Genomic DNA, 6754 nt, shown 5'->3' with positions numbered 1-6754 from the left:
CCACAGCCCGTGTCATCATTTCCAGCATAAGGCTGATCATGATCCTCCTTCTCTACCTCTTAAAACCCTAGGGTGGCTAACTGCAGTCTACACAGCTCTAATCACTCAGGTCCACACCCCTCCTGCTTCATCAGGCGTCATTTCTTCACTTGCTCCCTTCACTCCAGCCACCTTGGCTGACTTTTGCCAATGCTTTGTCCTCCTTTCGGCCTCAGGCCTGTTCCAAGCTGCAATGCTCTTTTCTTCTCCCAGTGAATCCCAGTCTCTTTCTGTTGTCAGTGCCAGTTGCTTTCTGGGGGGAAATCTAAACTCCCAGTCTGCTAAAAATCCTTACACATTCCCTACATTTCTTTCCTTTAATACACATGTTGGTTTATAATTTTACATTCACTGGTTATTTGATTAATGTCTCTATTGATGCATTTTTAGTAGGGTGGTCCTTCCAGCTAAAGGGCTACAAAGGATTCAGAGTAATTCTGGAAACATTTTGTCTTTGCATATTTAAAGGGAAAGTGATCTTTTCTAATATTTGCAGGTAAGAGGAATGTTTGACGTTAGAGTCCTAAAGGATTATTATTTTTATAATGATTTTGTATTTTTTCCAGTTTAATGTTTACAGTTTAATAAATCTCTTGATGACTGCAGACATGTATGGCTGTTTGGTAGTATTCAGAAACATCACAGTAATGGCAGTTTTTTCAATTGGTGTGTAGTCCTCAATAATTATATATGAAATTGCCGTCAAACCAGTAAGACTGCATTTATGCATCCATCATTTTCAGGATCGTTGGTAACCTGGGCATATTTTCCCCAAATAACTTTGCCTCCTTGCATCACAAGGCCCAATTCGCTCACATTTACCTCCATGGCAGTACCTTTGGTAATAACACCCAAAGTTGTCTACAGTGGGGACGAGGGGTTCTTCTTTACACCAAGTATTGGTCGGCAAAAGGTGGCTTTCGGTTCAGGATGTGTTGCGTGGGCCTTCTTGAAACGCAAGCCCATTGGCCTGATGAATCTTTCATATTTAGGTGGTATTCTTGTAAAGCCATCTCTAACAAAGCAGACATTAGTAACCATCCTTTTCCATGCCTTCTTCTTTCTCTTTCCTGTACAAATAACTGTTAATACTTCTGTTTCTCCCTGGGGACGTACTTTAGGCAGAGGGACTTCCCATTTTCCCACCTTCTCTTTTTGTTTCTGTTTGATCATATGGGAAAGTACTTGAGCTCGAGATCATCCCTCTCTGTCCAGCAGATAGGCAGGTACTGCTCCCTGTGGAGACTTTTCATCATTCTTTTGTGTGGTGTTTCTCTTTTCATGCATCTTGATAGTCTTTTTCATTTGTATTTTCTCAGCATGGCGCTGTTTATGGGTAAAGCTTAGCCTTCAGACCAATCATTTTCTTTGCCTTCTGGGAACATTCATTAGCCTCTTGACTTTCCTTCTTTCTCTTGTTCTCATGGTAATCCAAACAGTATCCATAGCGTTTATGGTGTAATTCAATATATTTGTTCTGTAACATGGTGACAGCTGCAGAGCCACCAGAAGCAGCCCCTGGGGTGCAAAAGCGCTCTCAATTTTTGGGTCTTAAAGACCCATCAGCTGACGCCATGCAGACCCAAAAGGAAAGTGATTTTGTATTAACTTTCCTATTGTTTTATACTGCTATAAAGTAATAAACCCAAATTTCTCTCCCACATGTTACTGATGAGCTGTGGATAATGTTAGGAGGATGTCCTGGTTTTGGGGATGGCTATCTTAATATTCCTTAATATCCCTTAACTGTTTTGCAGACCCAGAACATTTCTGCCTCCAACTCCAGCAAGGATCTGAAGGTCCAGGACCTTAGGAAAGCTGCCTGTAGAGAGGTGGAGAGGTAAGGGTGAGAGGAATGGGGAGGGTCTGCTTGGATTCTTCTGCCATTCCACACTCCTACGTCTAGAAACAAGCCTCATACCTAATATACTCACCATGAGTTACAAACTAGTGCTCACAGGCCAAATTAGTCCCTTAGATGTGCTTGGCTTGGCTAGAATAATATTTAAAATTATTATTTATATTTTTATTTTGAGACAGGGTCTCACTCTGTCTCCCAGGCTGGAGTGCAGTGGCTTGATTTTGGCTCACTGCAACCTCTGCCTCCTGGGTTCAAGTGTTTCTCTTGCCTCAGCCTCCCAAGTAGCTGGGATTACAAGCATGTGCCAACAAGCCTGGCTAATTTGTGTGTGTGTGTGTGTGTGTGTGTGTGTGTGCGTGCGTGTGTATTTTTAGTAGAGATGGGGTTTCACCATGTTAGCCAGGCTGGTCTCAAACTCCTGGCCTCAAGTGATCCACCTGCCTTGGTCTCCCAAAGTGCTGGGACTACAGGTGTGAGCCACCACACCTGGCCTCTACTCCTTTTAAAATGCAGTTTAATAGCATTTCTAAATTATCTTCATAGAGGTTTTTTTTTTTTTTTTTTTTTTGAGACGGAGTCTCGCTCTGTCGCCCAGGCTGGAGTGCAGTGGCGCAATCTCGGCTCACTGCAAGCTCCGCCTCCTGGGTTCACGCCATTCTCCTGCCTCAGCCTCTCCGAGTAGCTGGGACTACAGGCGCCCGCCACCACGCCCGGCTAATTTTTTTTTTTGTATTTTTAGTAGAGATGGGGTTTCACCATGGTCTCGATCTCCTGACCTCGTGATGCGCCCACCTTGGCCTCCCAAAGTGCTGGGATTACAAGTGTGAGCCACCGTGCCCGGCCAGGGGTCTTATATATATTCTTTGTTAGGTAAAATTTGAGATATTATGGTTGTTGTTACTACAGTGAACATTGTTATTGCATTTTCTAGAGGGTTACTGCCGATATAGAGGAACACTAGTGATTTATGTAGGTTCTGGGTCATTTAGTTCATGGGTCTATAATTTCTCTGCCTGAGTCACTGTCTTTATTTCATGCATCATCAGAGGTCTCTGATAGTTTCAGGGTGTCCGGACAAAATCCATTCATTTACCCATATCTTCACTGAACATTTATTGAGAACTTCCGTTATGAAGTGTGCTAAGCCCCCGACCCCTCACCATCACATTCATATGTTGAAGCCCTAACCCCCAATATGACTGTATTTGGAGATCCAGCATTTAAAGAAGAAATTAAGGTTAAATGAGGTCATAAGACTGGAGTCCTAATTAGATAGGACTAGTGTTCTTAAAAGAAGAGAGAGACATCCAAGTTCCCTCAACCCCCAAGCATAGACAGAGATAAGGCCACGCAAGGACACAGTGAGAAGGTGGCTGTCTGCAAGCAGAGAGGGGTCTCACCAGAACCCAATCCCACTGGCACCTTGGTCTTGGACTTCCAGCCTCTAGAACTGTGAGAAAATACACTTGTGTTGTTTAAGACACTCTGACAGTATGCTTTGTTATGGCAGCCCAAGCAGATGAGTACAGCCTCTCTGTGCCCTAGTTCTTCTGGTTATTTTATGGAAGTGTTCTCTGGCTAGAAAGCCTTACCTCAGGTCTTCTTTCAATTCAAGCAGTGGAGATCTGGTTACAGTTGAAAAGATGTTTTAAAAAAACAAAGAGAATTAGCATTCATGGCACACAGGGAGATAATTGATTTCTTTTGGGTTAAAACACTATAAATTGCAAATTTCTTCCAAATCTTAACATTTTTTTTCAGTGATTTCAAGACTCAATGTCAGATAATTGATGGGGACTGAATTATTTTTTCTTTTCTTTTTCTTTGGGGGGGGGCGGGGGCAGAGTCTCATTCTGTTGCCCAGGCTGGATGGAGTGCAGTGGCACGATCTCGGCTCGCTGCAACCTCCACTTCCTAGGTTCAAGTGATTCTCTTGCTCCAGCCTCCTGAGCAGCCGGGACTACAGGCTCGCGCCACCACACCCAACTAATTTTTGTATTTTTAGTAGAGATGGGGTTTCACCACGTTGGCCAGGATGGTCTCAATCTCTTGACCTTGTGATATGCCTGCCTCGGCCTCCCAAAGTGCTAGGATTACAGGTGTGAGCCACTGTGCCTGGCCTGAATTGTTTCTAAAGGTAAACCTCCACAAACAAACCCACTGATTCTCAGGGCAAAAAAGGAGAGGGAAACACATCCATGCACGAGGCCTAAATGGGAAAGAGAAGATCCATCAGGAAGAGAAAAGGAGAGGACAGACCCATCTCCTCATTCTGGCAATTCAAAGTCCATAGCCCGTATTTCTTCCCACCTTAGACAAGGCCATGAGACTTTCTCAGATAGAAGGGGCTGTTCACTTTGTTGTGGAATCCCGTAGTAGTTTGGTGAGTAAGTTCCTATACATCCTTTGGGTTTTTTTTAGAGACAAGGTCTCACTCTGTTGCCCAGGCTGGAGTGCAGTGGAGCGACCATAGCTCACTGTAGCCTCCAACTCCTGGGCTCAAGCAATCCTCCCACTTCAGCCTCCTGAGAAAACATGTACGCACCATTACACCCACCTCATTCTTGTAGTTTTTGTAGAGATGGAGTCTCACTATGTTGCCCAGACTGGCCTCCAACCCCTGGTCTCAAGTGGTCCTCCCACCTTGACCTCCCAAAGTGCTGAGATTGCAGGCATTACCCACCATGCCCAGCCCATATTCTTCACAACAGCTGGAATAACCTCAAGATCAGATCACTTGCTATCCTGTTCAAAACTCTTCCAATGGCTTTTCATCACATCTGAAATGAAATCCATGTGTTTCTGATGGCCAGTAAAGCCAGTAGGTCTGGGCCCTGACCATCATCCTGAAATAATCTCCTACCACCCTGCTTCCCTCTCACTCTGCCCCAGCTACACTGGCTTCTTTGTGCTCCTTGAACACACAGAGCTGACACCAAGCCCAGGGCCTTGGATGTTCTCTTCTGTCTGCCAAAAGTGCTCTTTCTTCCAACCTTTGTTTCCTTTGCTCCCTCAAAGCCCTGCTAACATGTTACTTCCTCAGAGGTCTTCCCTGACCCCTCAGTCTAAGCCATCTCACCTCCTGCACATCCTTTCCTTGTTAGCAGTTAGGTTATACAGTCATTTGACTATTTCTTTATGATCTGTCTTCCACTAAAATATAAGGTCTGTGAAGGCAGGAATTTGGTCATGTATGTGGGATGAATGAACAGGCCAGCCTGCCAAGTACAGAGTGGGAGGGGTTTGTGAGGATACAAAGAATACAACTGTATGTCTCTTTCCGCCAAGAATTAGGCCGGGCTCCGTGGCTCACGCCTGTAATCCCAGCACTTTGGGAGGCTAAGACAGGTGGATCCCTTGAGGTCAGGAGTTCGAGACCAGCCTGGACAACATGGCAAAACCCCCTCTCTACTAAAAATACAAAAATTAGCCAGGCATGGTGGTGCATGCCTGTAATCCCAGCTATTTGGGAGGAGTGGGGAGGACTGCATGAATCCGGGAGGCAGAGGCTGCAGTGAGCTGAGATCATGCCACTGCACTCCAGCCTGGGCAACAGAGTGAGACTTCTTCTAAAATAATAATAATAATAATAATAATAATAATAATAATAGTAATAATTGCTACTTCATCCTGTCCATCCCATGTCCCTAAAAACTTCAGCATAAAGTGCACTCCACACACAAGGAGAGGATAAGCCCTCCCAACTGGCCTTGGGCCCATCCCTCTTTCTCCCACACTGCCTCTTTCGAGTTATCTCATTTTGCTCCCAACAGCCAGCCTTGACTTTCCTGGGCTTATCTGGGCATTAGGGACCCATGTTGCACATTCAGTTGCCCGATTATGTCTCCCTTAGAGCATCTCCTAGGGCAGCCAATCTTTAACAGTCACCTAGGGGCCTGGAGCTCCTGCAGTCTGCCACTCACTCCTTCTGCTTGATAACAAATACTATTCCTTGTATCCTTGCAACTTGACCCAGAAGTGGAAATGTGAAACCACTGGGCACAGAGGAATGGGTGGGTCTGAGAGTCTGAAATACAGTGCTAGAGCATGCTCCTTCCAGATCATTCTCACTGAAAAATTCGGAATGACCTTCCCCTACTAAGTCAAGAAAGGATCAACACTCCCACCTCCCTACCTGCTCACATTCTCATTTCTAAGGAAAAATATAATGCGTTAAGAATCTGTAAGTTATCTCATTTAATTGGCATTATGCTTTATGAGATACGCCCATCATCACCCACTTTACAGATGAGGAGATGGAGGCTGGGGGATATGAAAATTTCAGTTCACAAGGTTTGTGAGCAGTGGAGTCAGGGTCCTAATGTAGATACTAAACAGTGTTTATTTGGCATACCAATTTAAATCAGTTACCTATGCTAACTTTAAAACAACATCAGCTTTATTAAGGCAAATTTACATATCATAAAATTCACCCATTACAAGTGTACAATTCGATGATTTTAGTAAGTTTGCAGAGTTGTGCAACCATTACCACAAGCCAGTTTTAGAACATTTCCACTACCCCAAAATGCTTCCTTATGTCCATTTTTGGTTCATACCCACTGCTACCCCCAGCTCTAGGCAACTGCTGATCTACTGTCTGTCTCTATAAATTTGCTTTTTATAGAGAAATGAAATCATCCTGTATGATCTTTTACTACAAGCTGCATTTGTTTTGTGAAGACTATTCAGCTCAGTTCTCAACATTCAGTTCAGAGGTGTGCATTGGCTTAGCACAAGAAGGAAGGTATTGTAACTCCACTTCTGCAAGACGTCTGGAAGGAAAGTATTTTTGTTTTTGAAGGAGAATTTGTATTAATTATTTTTATGTACAGAAAACTCAGCAGCGTACAT

At 44.2% G+C, this 6754-nt stretch overlaps 1 pseudogene; it reads right to left on the bottom strand.

The window, feature by feature from the left end:
• Nucleotides 1-741: 741 nt before the first annotated feature.
• LOC100600425 lies at nt 742-1525 on the bottom strand (annotated as a pseudogene).
• Nucleotides 1526-6754: the final 5229 nt, after the last annotated feature.

The sequence above is a fragment of the Nomascus leucogenys genome, chromosome 17 (genome assembly GCF_006542625.1).
Source record: "Nomascus leucogenys isolate Asia chromosome 17, Asia_NLE_v1, whole genome shotgun sequence".
NCBI lineage: Eukaryota > Metazoa > Chordata > Mammalia > Primates > Hylobatidae > Nomascus > Nomascus leucogenys.
The sequence above is the reverse complement of the archived record's forward strand: the minus strand, read 5'-3'. Positions and strand labels throughout refer to the sequence as shown.